This window comes from Carassius gibelio, chromosome B15 (assembly GCF_023724105.1).
Source record: "Carassius gibelio isolate Cgi1373 ecotype wild population from Czech Republic chromosome B15, carGib1.2-hapl.c, whole genome shotgun sequence".
NCBI lineage: Eukaryota > Metazoa > Chordata > Actinopteri > Cypriniformes > Cyprinidae > Carassius > Carassius gibelio.
The window spans coordinates 17,508,993-17,523,174 of NC_068410.1; the positions used below are offsets into that span (position 1 = coordinate 17,508,993).

General features: G+C 50.6%; 34 non-coding genes across 34 annotated transcripts; all 34 read right to left on the minus strand.

Moving 5' to 3' along the window:
* Nucleotides 1-15: 15 nt before the first annotated feature.
* trnar-ucu (transfer RNA arginine (anticodon UCU)) lies at nucleotides 16-105 on the minus strand. Its single transcript is given in 2 exon segments — nucleotides 16-51; nucleotides 69-105. It is a non-coding gene; the product is annotated as a tRNA-Arg (tRNA).
* A 179-nt stretch (nucleotides 106-284) lies between these two features.
* Nucleotides 285-358, minus strand: trnat-ugu (transfer RNA threonine (anticodon UGU)). The gene has a single exon. It is a non-coding gene; the product is annotated as a tRNA-Thr (tRNA).
* Nucleotides 359-864: 506 nt separating this feature from the next.
* On the minus strand, nucleotides 865-938 carry trnat-cgu (transfer RNA threonine (anticodon CGU)). Its single transcript has one exon. It is a non-coding gene; the product is annotated as a tRNA-Thr (tRNA).
* A 486-nt stretch (nucleotides 939-1,424) lies between these two features.
* On the minus strand, nucleotides 1,425-1,498 carry trnat-agu (transfer RNA threonine (anticodon AGU)). Its single transcript has one exon. It is a non-coding gene; the product is annotated as a tRNA-Thr (tRNA).
* Nucleotides 1,499-1,612: 114 nt separating this feature from the next.
* On the minus strand, nucleotides 1,613-1,702 carry trnar-ucu (transfer RNA arginine (anticodon UCU)). The gene is given in 2 exon segments: nucleotides 1,613-1,648; nucleotides 1,666-1,702. It is a non-coding gene; the product is annotated as a tRNA-Arg (tRNA).
* Nucleotides 1,703-1,881: 179 nt separating this feature from the next.
* Nucleotides 1,882-1,955, minus strand: trnat-ugu (transfer RNA threonine (anticodon UGU)). Its single transcript has one exon. It is a non-coding gene; the product is annotated as a tRNA-Thr (tRNA).
* Nucleotides 1,956-2,461: 506 nt separating this feature from the next.
* Nucleotides 2,462-2,535, minus strand: trnat-cgu (transfer RNA threonine (anticodon CGU)). The gene has a single exon. It is a non-coding gene; the product is annotated as a tRNA-Thr (tRNA).
* Nucleotides 2,536-3,021: 486 nt separating this feature from the next.
* Nucleotides 3,022-3,095, minus strand: trnat-agu (transfer RNA threonine (anticodon AGU)). The gene has a single exon. It is a non-coding gene; the product is annotated as a tRNA-Thr (tRNA).
* A 114-nt stretch (nucleotides 3,096-3,209) lies between these two features.
* On the minus strand, nucleotides 3,210-3,299 carry trnar-ucu (transfer RNA arginine (anticodon UCU)). The gene is given in 2 exon segments: nucleotides 3,210-3,245; nucleotides 3,263-3,299. It is a non-coding gene; the product is annotated as a tRNA-Arg (tRNA).
* A 180-nt stretch (nucleotides 3,300-3,479) lies between these two features.
* Nucleotides 3,480-3,553, minus strand: trnat-ugu (transfer RNA threonine (anticodon UGU)). The gene has a single exon. It is a non-coding gene; the product is annotated as a tRNA-Thr (tRNA).
* Nucleotides 3,554-4,059: 506 nt separating this feature from the next.
* trnat-cgu (transfer RNA threonine (anticodon CGU)) lies at nucleotides 4,060-4,133 on the minus strand. Its single transcript has one exon. It is a non-coding gene; the product is annotated as a tRNA-Thr (tRNA).
* Nucleotides 4,134-4,619: 486 nt separating this feature from the next.
* Nucleotides 4,620-4,693, minus strand: trnat-agu (transfer RNA threonine (anticodon AGU)). The gene has a single exon. It is a non-coding gene; the product is annotated as a tRNA-Thr (tRNA).
* Nucleotides 4,694-4,807: 114 nt separating this feature from the next.
* trnar-ucu (transfer RNA arginine (anticodon UCU)) lies at nucleotides 4,808-4,897 on the minus strand. Its single transcript is given in 2 exon segments — nucleotides 4,808-4,843; nucleotides 4,861-4,897. It is a non-coding gene; the product is annotated as a tRNA-Arg (tRNA).
* A 179-nt stretch (nucleotides 4,898-5,076) lies between these two features.
* On the minus strand, nucleotides 5,077-5,150 carry trnat-ugu (transfer RNA threonine (anticodon UGU)). Its single transcript has one exon. It is a non-coding gene; the product is annotated as a tRNA-Thr (tRNA).
* A 506-nt stretch (nucleotides 5,151-5,656) lies between these two features.
* trnat-agu (transfer RNA threonine (anticodon AGU)) lies at nucleotides 5,657-5,730 on the minus strand. Its single transcript has one exon. It is a non-coding gene; the product is annotated as a tRNA-Thr (tRNA).
* Nucleotides 5,731-6,216: 486 nt separating this feature from the next.
* On the minus strand, nucleotides 6,217-6,290 carry trnat-agu (transfer RNA threonine (anticodon AGU)). The gene has a single exon. It is a non-coding gene; the product is annotated as a tRNA-Thr (tRNA).
* Nucleotides 6,291-6,405: 115 nt separating this feature from the next.
* Nucleotides 6,406-6,495, minus strand: trnar-ucu (transfer RNA arginine (anticodon UCU)). Its single transcript is given in 2 exon segments — nucleotides 6,406-6,441; nucleotides 6,459-6,495. It is a non-coding gene; the product is annotated as a tRNA-Arg (tRNA).
* A 179-nt stretch (nucleotides 6,496-6,674) lies between these two features.
* Nucleotides 6,675-6,748, minus strand: trnat-ugu (transfer RNA threonine (anticodon UGU)). The gene has a single exon. It is a non-coding gene; the product is annotated as a tRNA-Thr (tRNA).
* A 344-nt stretch (nucleotides 6,749-7,092) lies between these two features.
* Nucleotides 7,093-7,166, minus strand: trnat-cgu (transfer RNA threonine (anticodon CGU)). The gene has a single exon. It is a non-coding gene; the product is annotated as a tRNA-Thr (tRNA).
* A 486-nt stretch (nucleotides 7,167-7,652) lies between these two features.
* Nucleotides 7,653-7,726, minus strand: trnat-cgu (transfer RNA threonine (anticodon CGU)). Its single transcript has one exon. It is a non-coding gene; the product is annotated as a tRNA-Thr (tRNA).
* Nucleotides 7,727-8,369: 643 nt separating this feature from the next.
* trnat-ugu (transfer RNA threonine (anticodon UGU)) lies at nucleotides 8,370-8,443 on the minus strand. The gene has a single exon. It is a non-coding gene; the product is annotated as a tRNA-Thr (tRNA).
* Nucleotides 8,444-8,949: 506 nt separating this feature from the next.
* Nucleotides 8,950-9,023, minus strand: trnat-cgu (transfer RNA threonine (anticodon CGU)). Its single transcript has one exon. It is a non-coding gene; the product is annotated as a tRNA-Thr (tRNA).
* A 486-nt stretch (nucleotides 9,024-9,509) lies between these two features.
* trnat-agu (transfer RNA threonine (anticodon AGU)) lies at nucleotides 9,510-9,583 on the minus strand. Its single transcript has one exon. It is a non-coding gene; the product is annotated as a tRNA-Thr (tRNA).
* A 114-nt stretch (nucleotides 9,584-9,697) lies between these two features.
* Nucleotides 9,698-9,787, minus strand: trnar-ucu (transfer RNA arginine (anticodon UCU)). Its single transcript is given in 2 exon segments — nucleotides 9,698-9,733; nucleotides 9,751-9,787. It is a non-coding gene; the product is annotated as a tRNA-Arg (tRNA).
* A 179-nt stretch (nucleotides 9,788-9,966) lies between these two features.
* On the minus strand, nucleotides 9,967-10,040 carry trnat-ugu (transfer RNA threonine (anticodon UGU)). The gene has a single exon. It is a non-coding gene; the product is annotated as a tRNA-Thr (tRNA).
* A 506-nt stretch (nucleotides 10,041-10,546) lies between these two features.
* Nucleotides 10,547-10,620, minus strand: trnat-cgu (transfer RNA threonine (anticodon CGU)). The gene has a single exon. It is a non-coding gene; the product is annotated as a tRNA-Thr (tRNA).
* A 486-nt stretch (nucleotides 10,621-11,106) lies between these two features.
* On the minus strand, nucleotides 11,107-11,180 carry trnat-agu (transfer RNA threonine (anticodon AGU)). The gene has a single exon. It is a non-coding gene; the product is annotated as a tRNA-Thr (tRNA).
* Nucleotides 11,181-11,294: 114 nt separating this feature from the next.
* Nucleotides 11,295-11,384, minus strand: trnar-ucu (transfer RNA arginine (anticodon UCU)). Its single transcript is given in 2 exon segments — nucleotides 11,295-11,330; nucleotides 11,348-11,384. It is a non-coding gene; the product is annotated as a tRNA-Arg (tRNA).
* A 179-nt stretch (nucleotides 11,385-11,563) lies between these two features.
* On the minus strand, nucleotides 11,564-11,637 carry trnat-ugu (transfer RNA threonine (anticodon UGU)). The gene has a single exon. It is a non-coding gene; the product is annotated as a tRNA-Thr (tRNA).
* A 506-nt stretch (nucleotides 11,638-12,143) lies between these two features.
* On the minus strand, nucleotides 12,144-12,217 carry trnat-cgu (transfer RNA threonine (anticodon CGU)). The gene has a single exon. It is a non-coding gene; the product is annotated as a tRNA-Thr (tRNA).
* A 486-nt stretch (nucleotides 12,218-12,703) lies between these two features.
* On the minus strand, nucleotides 12,704-12,777 carry trnat-agu (transfer RNA threonine (anticodon AGU)). Its single transcript has one exon. It is a non-coding gene; the product is annotated as a tRNA-Thr (tRNA).
* Nucleotides 12,778-12,891: 114 nt separating this feature from the next.
* Nucleotides 12,892-12,981, minus strand: trnar-ucu (transfer RNA arginine (anticodon UCU)). The gene is given in 2 exon segments: nucleotides 12,892-12,927; nucleotides 12,945-12,981. It is a non-coding gene; the product is annotated as a tRNA-Arg (tRNA).
* A 179-nt stretch (nucleotides 12,982-13,160) lies between these two features.
* On the minus strand, nucleotides 13,161-13,234 carry trnat-ugu (transfer RNA threonine (anticodon UGU)). Its single transcript has one exon. It is a non-coding gene; the product is annotated as a tRNA-Thr (tRNA).
* A 506-nt stretch (nucleotides 13,235-13,740) lies between these two features.
* On the minus strand, nucleotides 13,741-13,814 carry trnat-cgu (transfer RNA threonine (anticodon CGU)). Its single transcript has one exon. It is a non-coding gene; the product is annotated as a tRNA-Thr (tRNA).
* Between the last annotated feature and the right edge of the window lie 368 nt (nucleotides 13,815-14,182).

The following is a 14,182-nucleotide window of genomic DNA, read 5'->3' on the forward strand; positions in this document are numbered from 1 at the left end:
GAAAGCCAAAAGCAACGACTCTGGTGGGACTCGAACCCACAACCTTTGAATGGCCTCATCTGGCAGTCTAGAAGTCCAATGCGCTATCCATTGCGCCACAGAGCCACGTGTGGAGTTTTTTTTTCCTGGCTGTTCCAGTGCGTTGAATTGAGTTCAGGTATTTGGGGAGCGGGAAGGACAAGATATGTGGGCCTCTCTGCAATTGGTATGTGGTTGGAAAAGCGGAGTATCTGTAAGGGCTTCCTTTCCCAGAAAGAACCCACAGAGCAGAGCCACCTGTTAAAAGGCACCGCTGGGAATCGAACCCAGGATCTCCTGTTTACAAGACAAGCGCTTTGACCAGCTAAGCCACGGCGCCCTGCTGCGTTGTTGACTTGGGTCAGAATTGTTCGGCAGCAGCTGAGGGGTGGTTGGCAAATGAAATCGCATGTTGCTCTGACGCTCCTCTGTACCGCATGATTGCGCAAAGCAAAACCATACAACCCAAGGTGGTGTTTGATAACCAGCAAAGACAGTGCTGAGATTTGAATTCAGTATGTCCTATTTACTACACAAGCTTTAACCAACTAAGCCACGGCGCCAACCTGCACACACTCTCTCAGGGAGGGGCACTTAGAGGATTAAAGCATCCAGATAAGAGGCCAACGGCCAGGCTCTGCACAGCAATGGCCTCATCTGGCCGTCTAGAAGTCCAGTTTGCTATCTTTTGTACCACAGAGCCTGTCAGCAAGTGTTGACCTGTTCAAAAGAGCGTCAGCATTATCAGGATCTGGTTTGGAAATGCAATCGCCTGCTGCCTTTGCTATCCCTGTTTGCAGTCCGATCTCAGAAAAGCACATGCTTGAGGCACACAGGGGACGCTAAAGGCACCGCTGGGATTTGAACCCAGGATCTCCTGTTTACGAGACAGACGCTTTAACCAACTAAGCCACGGCGCCAAGCAGAGCCCTACAGCTCTGGGAGGGTGAGTAAGTTGATCAAAACATCCAGCGGTGAGGACAAAGGTCCACGTGCTGGTCAGCTTATGAGATTTTTCACAACTTTCTGTTGCCAGAGGGCATAAGCGTGCAATTTAATGATAAACGAAAGGCAAGAAGTCACCAATCTGTTTTGACTCAAACCCACAAACTTTAAATGGCCTCACACCGGAGACTAATAGCCCAATGCGCTACACTCTGCGCCACGTGCAGCAGCTCCTTCCAGGCTTGCAGCAGTCCTAAACCAAGGATCACCTGTTTGCAAGGCAAGCTCTTTGACCAGCTGAGCCATGCTGCATCGCTGAGATGACTCTGGCCAGTATTGTTCGGCAGCATCTGAGGGGTGGTTCGCAAATTAAATTGCATGCTGCTCTGGCACTCCTCTGCACCCCCTTTTTTACGGAGAGCAAAACCTCACAGCCCAAGGCGTCACTTGATCACCAGCAAAGGCACCGCTGGGATTCGAACCCAGGATCTCCTGTTTACTAGACAGGCGCTTTAACCAACTAAGCCACGGCGCCAACTTGCATGTACCTGCCAAGAAAGTGAGATTTAGAGTTTTATAAGTCCGGAGGGGTGGCCAGAGAGCATATGTGTTTGTTGGCCAAGCGCCATTAACAGAAAGCCAAAAGCAACGACTCTGGTGGGACTCGAACCCACAACCTTTGAATGGCCTCATCTGGCAGTCTAGAAGTCCAATGCGCTATCCATTGCGCCACAGAGCCACGTGTGGAGTTTTTTTTTCCTGGCTGTTCCAGTGCGTTGAATTGAGTTCAGGTATTTGGGGAGCGGGAAGGACAAGATATGTGGGCCTCTCTGCAATTGGTATGTGGTTGGAAAAGCGGAGTATCTGTAAGGGCTTCCTTTCCCAGAAAGAACCCACAGAGCAGAGCCACCTGTTAAAAGGCACCGCTGGGAATCGAACCCAGGATCTCCTGTTTACAAGACAAGCGCTTTGACCAGCTAAGCCACGGCGCCCTGCTGCGTTGTTGACTTGGGTCAGAATTGTTCGGCAGCAGCTGAGGGGTGGTTGGCAAATGAAATCGCATGTTGCTCTGACGCTCCTCTGTACCGCATGATTGCGCAAAGCAAAACCATACAACCCAAGGTGGTGTTTGATAACCAGCAAAGACAGTGCTGAGATTTGAATTCAGTATGTCCTATTTACTACACAAGCTTTAACCAACTAAGCCACGGTGCCAACCTGCACACACTCTCTCAGGGAGGGGCACTTAGAGGATTAAAGCATCCAGATAAGAGGCCAACGGCCAGGCTCTGCACAGCAATGGCCTCATCTGGCCGTCTAGAAGTCCAGTTTGCTATCTTTTGTACCACAGAGCCTGTCAGCAAGTGTTGACCTGTTCAAAAGAGCGTCAGCATTATCAGGATCTGGTTTGGAAATGCAATCGCCTGCTGCCTTTGCTATCCCTGTTTGCAGTCCGATCTCAGAAAAGCACATGCTTGAGGCACACAGGGGACGCTAAAGGCACCGCTGGGATTTGAACCCAGGATCTCCTGTTTACGAGACAGACGCTTTAACCAACTAAGCCACTGCGCCAAGCAGAGCCCTACAGCTCTGGGAGGGTGAGTAAGTTGATCAAAACATCCAGCGGTGAGGACAAAGGTCCACGTGCTGGTCAGCTTATGAGATTTTTCACAACTTTCTGTTGCCAGAGGGCATAAGCGTGCAATTTAATGATAAACAAAAGGCAAGAAGTCACCAATCTGTTTTGACTCAAACCCACAAACTTTAAATGGCCTCACACCGGAGACTAATAGCCCAATGCGCTACACTCTGCGCCACGTGCAGCAGCTCCTTCCAGGCTTGCAGCAGTCCTAAACCAAGGATCACCTGTTTGCAAGGCAAGCTCTTTGACCAGCTGAGCCATGCTGCATCGCTGAGATGACTCTGGCCAGTATTGTTCGGCAGCATCTGAGGGGTGGTTCGCAAATTAAATTGCATGCTGCTCTGGCACTCCTCTGCACCCCCTTTTTTACGGAGAGCAAAACCTCACAGCCCAAGGCGTCACTTGATCACCAGCAAAGGCACCGCTGGGATTCGAACCCAGGATCTCCTGTTTACTAGACAGGCGCTTTAACCAACTAAGCCACGGCGCCAACTTGCATGTACCTGCCAAGAAAGTGAGATTTAGAGTTTTATAAGTCCGGAGGGGTGGCCAGAGAGCATATGTGTTTGTTGGCCAAGCGCCATTAACAGAAAGCCAAAAGCAACGACTCTGGTGGGACTCGAACCCACAACCTTTGAATGGCCTCATCTGGCAGTCTAGAAGTCCAATGCGCTATCCATTGCGCCACAGAGCCACGTGTGGAGTTTTTTTTTTCCTGGCTGTTCCAGTGCGTTGAATTGAGTTCAGGTATTTGGGGAGCGGGAAGGACAAGATATGTGGGCCTCTCTGCAATTGGTATGTGGTTGGAAAAGCGGAGTATCTGTAAGGGCTTCCTTTCCCAGAAAGAACCCACAGAGCAGAGCCACCTGTTAAAAGGCACCGCTGGGAATCGAACCCAGGATCTCCTGTTTACAAGACAAGCGCTTTGACCAGCTAAGCCACGGCGCCCTGCTGCGTTGTTGACTTGGGTCAGAATTGTTCGGCAGCAGCTGAGGGGTGGTTGGCAAATGAAATCGCATGTTGCTGTGACGCTCCTCTGTACCGCATGATTGCGCAAAGCAAAACCATACAACCCAAGGTGGTGTTTGATAACCAGCAAAGACAGTGCTGAGATTTGAATTCAGTATGTCCTATTTACTACACAAGCTTTAACCAACTAAGCCACGGCGCCAACCTGCACACACTCTCTCAGGGAGGGGCACTTAGAGGATTAAAGCATCCAGATAAGAGGCCAACGGCCAGGCTCTGCACAGCAATGGCCTCATCTGGCCGTCTAGAAGTCCAGTTTGCTATCTTTTGTACCACAGAGCCTGTCAGCAAGTGTTGACCTGTTCAAAAGAGCGTCAGCATTATCAGGATCTGGTTTGGAAATGCAATCGCCTGCTGCCTTTGCTATCCCTGTTTGCAGTCCGATCTCAGAAAAGCACATGCTTGAGGCACACAGGGGACGCTAAAGGCACCGCTGGGATTTGAACCCAGGATCTCCTGTTTACGAGACAGACGCTTTAACCAACTAAGCCACGGCGCCAAGCAGAGCCCTACAGCTCTGGGAGGGTGAGTAAGTTGATCAAAACATCCAGCGGTGAGGACAAAGGTCCACGTGCTGGTCAGCTTATGAGATTTTTCACAACTTTCTGTTGCCAGAGGGCATAAGCGTGCAATTAAATGATAAACGAAAGGCAAGAAGTCACCAATCTGTTTTGACTCAAACCCACAAACTTTAAATGGCCTCACACCGGAGACTAATAGCCCAATGCGCTACACTCTGCGCCACGTGCAGCAGCTCCTTCCAGGCTTGCAGCAGTCCTAAACCAAGGATCACCTGTTTGCAAGGCAAGCTCTTTGACCAGCTGAGCCATGCTGCATCGCTGAGATGACTCTGGCCAGTATTGTTCGGCAGCATCTGAGGGGTGGTTCGCAAATTAAATTGCATGCTGCTCTGGCACTCCTCTGCACCCCCTTTTTTACGGAGAGCAAAACCTCACAGCCCAAGGCGTCACTTGATCACCAGAAAAGGCACCGCTGGGATTCGAACCCAGGATCTCCTGTTTACTAGACAGGCGCTTTAACCAACTAAGCCACGGCGCCAACTTGCATGTACCTGCCAAGAAAGTGAGATTTAGAGTTTTATAAGTCCGGAGGGGTGGCCAGAGAGCATATGTGTTTGTTGGCCAAGCGCCATTAACAGAAAGCCAAAAGCAACGACTCTGGTGGGACTCGAACCCACAACCTTTGAATGGCCTCATCTGGCAGTCTAGAAGTCCAATGCGCTATCCATTGCGCCACAGAGCCACGTGTGGAGCTTTTTTTTCCTGGATGTTCCAGTGCGTTGAATTGAGTTCAGGTATTTGGGGAGCGGGAAGGACAAGATATGTGGGCCTCTCTGCAATTGGTATGTGGTTGGAAAAGCGGAGTATCTGTAAGGGCTTCCTTTCCCAGAAAGAACCCACAGAGCAGAGCCACCTGTTAAAAGGCACCGCTGGGAATCGAACCCAGGATCTCCTGTTTACAAGACAAGCGCTTTGACCAGCTAAGCCACGGCGCCCTGCTGCGTTGTTGACTTGGGTCAGAATTGTTCGGCAGCAGCTGAGGGGTGGTTGGCAAATGAAATCGCATGTTGCTCTGACGCTCCTCTGTACCGCATGATTGCGCAAAGCAAAACCATACAACCCAAGGTGGTGTTTGATAACCAGCAAAGACAGTGCTGAGATTTGAATTCAGTATGTCCTATTTACTACACAAGCTTTAACCAACTAAGCCACGGCGCCAACCTGCACACACTCTCTCAGGGAGGGGCACTTAGAGGATTAAAGCATCCAGATAAGAGGCCAACGGCCAGGCTCTGCACAGCAATGGCCTCATCTGGCCGTCTAGAAGTCCAGTTTGCTATCTTTTGTACCACAGAGCCTGTCAGCAAGTGTTGACCTGTTCAAAAGAGCGTCAGCATTATCAGGATCTGGTTTGGAAATGCAATCGCCTGCTGCCTTTGCTATCCCTGTTTGCAGTCCGATCTCAGAAAAGCACATGCTTGAGGCACACAGGGGACGCTAAAGGCACCGCTGGGATTCGAACCCAGGATCTCCTGTTTACTAGACAGACGCTTTAACCAACTAAGCCACGGCGCCAAGCAGAGCCCTACAGCTCTGGGAGGGTGAGTAAGTTGATCAAAACATCCAGCGGTGAGGACAAAGGTCCACGTGCTGGTCAGCTTATGAGATTTTTCACAACTTTCTGTTGCCAGAGGGCATAAGCGTGCAATTAAATGATAAACGAAAGGCAAGAAGTCACCAATCTGTTTTGACTCAAACCCACAAACTTTAAATGGCCTCACACCGGAGACTAATAGCCCAATGCGCTACACTCTGCGCCACGTGCAGCAGCTCCTTCCAGGCTTGCAGCAGTCCTAAACCAAGGATCACCTGTTTGCAAGGCAAGCTCTTTGACCAGCTGAGCCATGCTGCATCGCTGAGATGACTCTGGCCAGTATTGTTCGGCAGCATCTGAGGGGTGGTTCGCAAATTAAATTGCATGCTGCTCTGGCACTCCTCTGCACCCCCTTTTTTACGGAGAGCAAAACCTCACAGCCCAAGGCGTCACTTGATCACCAGCAAAGGCACCGCTGGGATTCGAACCCAGGATCTCCTGTTTACTAGACAGGCGCTTTAACCAACTAAGCCACGGCGCCAACTTGCATGTACCTGCCAAGAAAGTGAGATTTAGAGTTTTATAAGTCCGGAGGGGCAGGCCAGAGAGCATATGTGTTTGTTGGCCAAGCGCCATTAACAGAAAGCCAAAAGCAACGACTCTGGTGGGACTCGAACCCACAACCTTTGAATGGCCTCATCTGGCAGTCTAGAAGTCCAATGCGCTATCCATTGCGCCACAGAGCCACGTGTGGAGTTTTTTTTTCCTGGCTGTTCCAGTGCGTTGAATTGAGTTCAGGTATTTGGGGAGCGGGAAGGACAAGATATGTGGGCCTCTCTGCAATTGGTATGTGGTTGGAAAAGCGGAGTATCTGTAAGGGCTTCCTTTCCCAGAAAGAACCCACAGAGCAGAGCCACCTGTTAAAAGGCACCGCTGGGAATCGAACCCAGGATCTCCTGTTTACAAGACAAGCGCTTTGACCAGCTAAGCCACGGCGCCCTGCTGCGTTGTTGACTTGGGTCAGAATTGTTCGGCAGCAGCTGAGGGGTGGTTGGCAAATGAAATCGCATGTTGCTCTGACGCTCCTCTGTACCGCATGATTGCGCAAAGCAATAAGAGGCCAACGGCCAGGCTCTGCACAGCAATGGCCTCATCTGGCCGTCTAGAAGTCCAGTTTGCTATCTATTGTACCACAGAGCCTGTCAGCAAGTGTTGACCTGTTCAAAAGAGCGTCAGCATTATCAGGATCTGGTTTGGAAATGCAATCGCCTGCTGCCTTTGCTATCCCTGTTTGCAGTCCGATCTCAGAAAAGCACATGCTTGAGGCACACAGGGGACGCTAAAGGCACCGCTGGGAATTGAACCCAGGATCTCCTGTTTACGAGACAGACGCTTTAACCAACTAAGCCACGGCGCCAAGCAGAGCCCTACAGCTCTGGGAGGGTGAGTAAGTTGATCAAAACATCCAGCGGTGAGGACAAAGGTCCACGTGCTGGTCAGCTTATGAGATTTTTCACAACTTTCTGTTGCCAGAGGGCATAAGCGTGCAATTTAATGATAAACGAAAGGCAAGAAGTCACCAATCTGTTTTGACTCAAACCCACAAACTTTAAATGGCCTCACACCGGAGACTAATAGCCCAAAGCGCTACACTCTGCGCCACGTGCAGCAGCTCCTTCCAGGCTTGCAGCAGTCCTAAACCAAGGATCACCTGTTTGCAAGGCAAGCTCTTTGACCAGCTGAGCCATGCTGCATCGCTGAGATGACTCTGGCCAGTATTGTTCGGCAGCATCTGAGGGGTGGTTCGCAAATTAAATTGCATGCTGCTCTGACACTCCTCTGCACCCCCTTTTTTACGGAGAGCAAAACCTCACAGCCCAAGGCGTCACTTGATCACCAGCAAAGGCACCGCTGGGATTTGAACCCAGGATCTCCTGTTTACGAGACAGACGCTTTAACCAACTAAGCCACGGCGCCAAGCAGAGCCCTACAGCTCTGGGAGGGTGAGTAAGTTGATCAAAACATCCAGCGGTGAGGACAAAGGTCCACGTGCTGGTCAGCTTATGAGATTTTTCACAACTTTCTGTTGCCAGAGGGCATAAGCGTGCAATTTAATGATAAACGAAAGGCAAGAAGTCACCAATCTGTTTTGACTCAAACCCACAAACTTTAAATGGCCTCACACCGGAGACTAATAGCCCAAAGCGCTACACTCTGCGCCACGTGCAGCAGCTCCTTCCAGGCTTGCAGCAGTCCTAAACCAAGGATCACCTGTTTGCAAGGCAAGCTCTTTGACCAGCTGAGCCATGCTGCATCGCTGAGATGACTCTGGCCAGTATTGTTCGGCAGCATCTGAGGGGTGGTTCGCAAATTAAATTGCATGCTGCTCTGACACTCCTCTGCACCCCCTTTTTTACGGAGAGCAAAACCTCACAGCCCAAGGCGTCACTTGATCACCAGCAAAGGCACCGCTGGGATTCGAACCCAGGATCTCCTGTTTACTAGACAGGCGCTTTAACCAACTAGGCCTCTCTGCAATTGGTATGTGGTTGGAAAAGCGGAGTATCTGTAAGGGCTTCCTTTCCCAGAAAGAACCCACAGAGTAGAGCCACCTGTTAAAAGGCACCGCTGGGAATCGAACCCAGGATCTCCTGTTTACAAGACAAGCGCTTTGACCAGCTAAGCCACGGCGCCCTGCTGCGTTATTGACTTGGGTCAGAATTGTTCGGCAGCAGCTGAGGGGTGGTTGGCATATGAAATCGCATGTTGCTGTGACGCTCCTCTGTACCGCATGATTGCGCAAAGCAAAACCATACAACCCAAGGTGGTGTTTGATAACCAGCAAAGACAGTGCTGAGATTTGAATTCAGTATGTCCTATTTACTACACAAGCTTTAACCAACTAAGCCACGGCGCCAACCTGCACACACTCTCTCAGGGAGGGGCACTTAGAGGATTAAAGCATCCAGATAAGAGGCCAACGGCCAGGCTCTGCACAGCAATGGCCTCATCTGGCCGTCTAGAAGTCCAGTTTGCTATCTATTGTACCACAGAGCCTGTCAGCAAGTGTTGACCTGTTCAAAAGAGCGTCAGTATTATCAGGATCTGGTTTGGAAATGCAGTCGCCTGTTGCCTTTGCTATCCCTGTTTGCAGTCCGATCTCAGAAAAGCACATGCTTGAGGCACACAGGGGACGCTAAAGGCACCGCTGGGATTTGAACCCAGGATCTCCTGTTTACGAGACAGACGCCTTAACCAACTAAGCCACGGCGCCAAGCAGAGCCCTACAGCTCTGGGAGGGTGAGTAAGTTGATCAAAACATGCAGCGGTGAGGACAAAGGTCCACGTGCTGGTCAGCTTATGAGATTTTTCACAACTTTCTGTTGCCAGAGGGCATAAGCGTGCAATTTAATGATAAACGAAAGGCAAGAAGTCACCAATCTGTTTTGACTCAAACCCACAAACTTTAAATGGCCTCACACCGGAGACTAATAGCCCAATGCGCTACACTCTGCGCCACGTGCAGCAGCTCCTTCCAGGCTTGCAGCAGTCCTAAACCAAGGATCACCTGTTTGCAAGGCAAGTTCTTTGACCAGCTGAGCCATGCTGCATCGCTGAGATGACTCTGGCCAGTATTGTTCGGAAGCATCTGAGGAGTGGTTCGCAAATTAAATTGCATGCTGCTCTGGCACTCCTCTGCACCCCCTTTTTTACGGAGAGCAAAACCTCACAGCCCAAGGCGTCACTTGATCACCAGCAAAGGCACCGCTGGGATTCGAACCCAGGATCTCCTGTTTACTAGACAGGCGCTTTAACCAACTAAGCCACGGCGCCAACTTGCATGTACCTGCCAAGAAAGTGAGATTTAGAGTTTTATAAGTCCGGAGGGGTGGCCAGAGAGCATATGTGTTTGTTGGCCAAGCGCCATTAACAGAAAGCCAAAAGCAACGACTCTGGTGGGACTCGAACCCACAACCTTTGAATGGCCTCATCTGGCAGTCTAGAAGTCCAATGCGCTATCCATTGCGCCACAGAGCCACGTGTGGAGTTTTTTTTTCCTGGCTGTTCCAGTGCGTTGAATTGAGTTCAGGTATTTGGGGAGCGGGAAGGACAAGATATGTGGGCCTCTCTGCAATTGGTATGTGGTTGGAAAAGCGGAGTATCTGTAAGGGCTTCCTTTCCCAGAAAGAACCCACAGAGCAGAGCCACCTGTTAAAAGGCACCGCTGGGAATCGAACCCAGGATCTCCTGTTTACAAGACAAGCGCTTTGACCAGCTAAGCCACGGCGCCCTGCTGCTTTATTGACTTGGGTCAGAATTGTTCGGCAGCAGCTGAGGGGTGGTTGGCAAATGAAATCGCATGTTGCTGTGACGCTCCTCTGTACCGCATGATTGCGCAAAGCAAAACCATACAACCCAAGGTGGTGTTTGATAACCAGCAAAGACAGTGCTGAGATTTGAATTCAGTATGTCCTATTTACTACACAAGCTTTAACCAACTAAGCCACGGCGCCAACCTGCACACACTCTCTCAGGGAGGGGCACTTAGAGGATTAAAGCATCCAGATAAGAGGCCAACGGCCAGGCTCTGCACAGCAATGGCCTCATCTGGCCGTCTAGAAGTCCAGTTTGCTATCTATTGTACCACAGAGCCTGTCAGCAAGTGTTGACCTGTTCAAAAGAGCGTCAGCATTATCAGGATCTGGTTTGGAAATGCAATCGCCTGCTGCCTTTGCTATCCCTGTTTGCAGTCCGATCTCAGAAAAGCACATGCTTGAGGCACACAGGGGACGCTAAAGGCACCGCTGGGATTTGAACCCAGGATCTCCTGTTTACGAGACAGACGCCTTAACCAACTAAGCCACGGCGCCAAGCAGAGCCCTACAGCTCTGGGAGGGTGAGTAAGTTGATCAAAACATCCAGCGGTGAGGACAAAGGTCCACGTGCTGGTCAGCTTATGAGATTTTTCACAACTTTCTGTTGCCAGAGGGCATAAGCGTGCAATTTAATGATAAACGAAAGGCAAGAAGTCACCAATCTGTTTTGACTCAAACCCACAAACTTTAAATGGCCTCACACCGGAGACTAATAGCCCAATGCGCTACACTCTGCGCCACGTGCAGCAGCTCCTTCCAGGCTTGCAGCAGTCCTAAACCAAGGATCACCTGTTTGCAAGGCAAGCTCTTTGACCAGCTGAGCCATGCTGCATCGCTGAGATGACTCTGGCCAGTATTGTTCGGCAGCATCTGAGGGGTGGTTCGCAAATTAAATTGCATGCTGCTCTGGCACTCCTCTGCACCCCCTTTTTTACGGAGAGCAAAACCTCACAGCCCAAGGCGTCACTTGATCACCAGCAAAGGCACCGCTGGGATTCGAACCCAGGATCTCCTGTTTACTAGACAGGCGCTTTAACCAACTAAGCCACGGCGCCAACTTGCATGTACCTGCCAAGAAAGTGAGATTTAGAGTTTTATAAGTCCGGAGGGGTGGCCAGAGAGCATATGTGTTTGTTGGCCAAGCGCCATTAACAGAAAGCCAAAAGCAACGACTCTGGTGGGACTCGAACCCACAACCTTTGAATGGCCTCATCTGGCAGTCTAGAAGTCCAATGCGCTATCCATTGCGCCACAGAGCCACGTGTGGAGTTTTTTTTTCCTGGCTGTTCCAGTGCGTTGAATTGAGTTCAGGTATTTGGGGAGCGGGAAGGACAAGATATGTGGGCCTCTCTGCAATTGGTATGTGGTTGGAAAAGCGGAGTATCTGTAAGGGCTTCCTTTCCCAGAAAGAACCCACAGAGCAGAGCCACCTGTTAAAAGGCACCGCTGGGAATCGAACCCAGGATCTCCTGTTTACAAGACAAGCGCTTTGACCAGCTAAGCCACGGCGCCCTGCTGCGTTGTTGACTTGGGTCAGAATTGTTCGGCAGCAGCTGAGGGGTGGTTGGCAAATGAAATCGCATGTTGCTCTGACGCTCCTCTGTACCGCATGATTGCGCAAAGCAAAACCATACAACCCAAGGTGGTGTTTGATAACCAGCAAAGACAGTGCTGAGATTTGAATTCAGTATGTCCTATTTACTACACAAGCTTTAACCAACTAAGCCACGGCGCCAACCTGCACACACTCTCTCAGGGAGGGGCACTTAGAGGATTAAAGCATCCAGATAAGAGGCCAACGGCCAGGCTCTGCACAGCAATGGCCTCATCTGGCCGTCTAGAAGTCCAGTTTGCTATCTTTTGTACCACAGAGCCTGTCAGCAAGTGTTGACCTGTTCAAAAGAGCGTCAGCATTATCAGGATCTGGTTTGGAAATGCAATCGCCTGCTGCCTTTGCTATCCCTGTTTGCAGTCCGATCTCAGAAAAGCACATGCTTGAGGCACACAGGGGACGCTAAAGGCACCGCTGGGATTTGAACCCAGGATCTCCTGTTTACGAGACAGACGCTTTAACCAACTAAGCCACGGCGCCAAGCAGAGCCCTACAGCTCTGGGAGGGTGAGTAAGTTGATCAAAACATCCAGCGGTGAGGACAAAGGTCCACGTGCTGGTCAGCTTATGAGATTTTTCACAACTTTCTGTTGCCAGAGGGCATAAGCGTGCAATTTAATGATAAACGAAAGGCAAGAAGTCACCAATCTGTTTTGACTCAAACCCACAAACTTTAAATGGCCTCACACCGGAGACTAATAGCCCAATGCGCTACACTCTGCGCCACGTGCAGCAGCTCCTTCCAGGCTTGCAGCAGTCCTAAACCAAGGATCACCTGTTTGCAAGGCAAGCTCTTTGACCAGCTGAGCCATGCTGCATCGCTGAGATGACTCTGGCCAGTATTGTTCGGCAGCATCTGAGGGGTGGTTCGCAAATTAAATTGCATGCTGCTCTGGCACTCCTCTGCACCCCCTTTTTTACGGAGAGCAAAACCTCACAGCCCAAGGCGTCACTTGATCACCAGCAAAGGCACCGCTGGGATTCGAACCCAGGATCTCCTGTTTACTAGACAGGCGCTTTAACCAACTAAGCCACGGCGCCAACTTGCATGTACCTGCCAAGAAAGTGAGATTTAGAGTTTTATAAGTCCGGAGGGGTGGCCAGAGAGCATATGTGTTTGTTGGCCAAGCGCCATTAACAGAAAGCCAAAAGCAACGACTCTGGTGGGACTCGAACCCACAACCTTTGAATGGCCTCATCTGGCAGTCTAGAAGTCCAATGCGCTATCCATTGCGCCACAGAGCCACGTGTGGAGTTTTTTTTTCCTGGCTGTTCCAGTGCGTTGAATTGAGTTCAGGTATTTGGGGAGCGGGAAGGACAAGATATGTGGGCCTCTCTGCAATTGGTATGTGGTTGGAAAAGCGGAGTATCTGTAAGGGCTTCCTTTCCCAGAAAGAACCCACAGAGCAGAGCCACCTGTTAAAAGGCACCGCTGGGAATCGAACCCAGGATCTCCTGTTTACAAGACAAGCGCTTTGACCAGCTAAGCCACGGCGCCCTGCTGCGTTGTTGACTTGGGTCAGAATTGTTCGGCAGCAGCTGAGGGGTGGTTGGCAAATGAAATCGCATGTTGCTCTGACGCTCCTCTGTACCGCATGATTGCGCAAAGCAAAACCATACAACCCAAGGTGGTGTTTGATAACCAGCAAAGACAGTGCTGAGATTTGAATTCAGTATGTCCTATTTACTACACAAGCTTTAACCAACTAAGCCACGGTGCCAACCTGCACACACTCTCTCAGGGAGGGGCACTTAGAGGATTAAAGCATCCAGATAAGAGGCCAACGGCCAGGCTCTGCACAGCAATGGCCTCATCTGGCCGTCTAGAAGTCCAGTTTGCTATCTTTTGTACCACAGAGCCTGTCAGCAAGTGTTGACCTGTTCAAAAGAGCGTCAGCATTATCAGGATCTGGTTTGGAAATGCAATCGCCTGCTGCCTTTGCTATCCCTGTTTGCAGTCCGATCTCAGAAAAGCACATGCTTGAGGCACACAGGGGACGCTAAAGGCACCGCTGGGATTTGAACCCAGGATCTCCTGTTTACGAGACAGACGCTTTAACCAACTAAGCCACTGCGCCAAGCAGAGCCCTACAGCTCTGGGAGGGTGAGTAAGTTGATCAAAACATCCAGCGGTGAGGACAAAGGTCCACGTGCTGGTCAGCTTATGAGATTTTTCACAACTTTCTGTTGCCAGAGGGCATAAGCGTGCAATTTAATGATAAACAAAAGGCAAGAAGTCACCAATCTGTTTTGACTCAAACCCACAAACTTTAAATGGCCTCACACCGGAGACTAATAGCCCAATGCGCTACACTCTGCGCCACGTGCAGCAGCTCCTTCCAGGCTTGCAGCAGTCCTAAACCAAGGATCACCTGTTTGCAAGGCAAGCTCTTTGACCAGCTGAGCCATGCTGCATCGCTGAGATGACTCTGGCCAGTATTGTTCG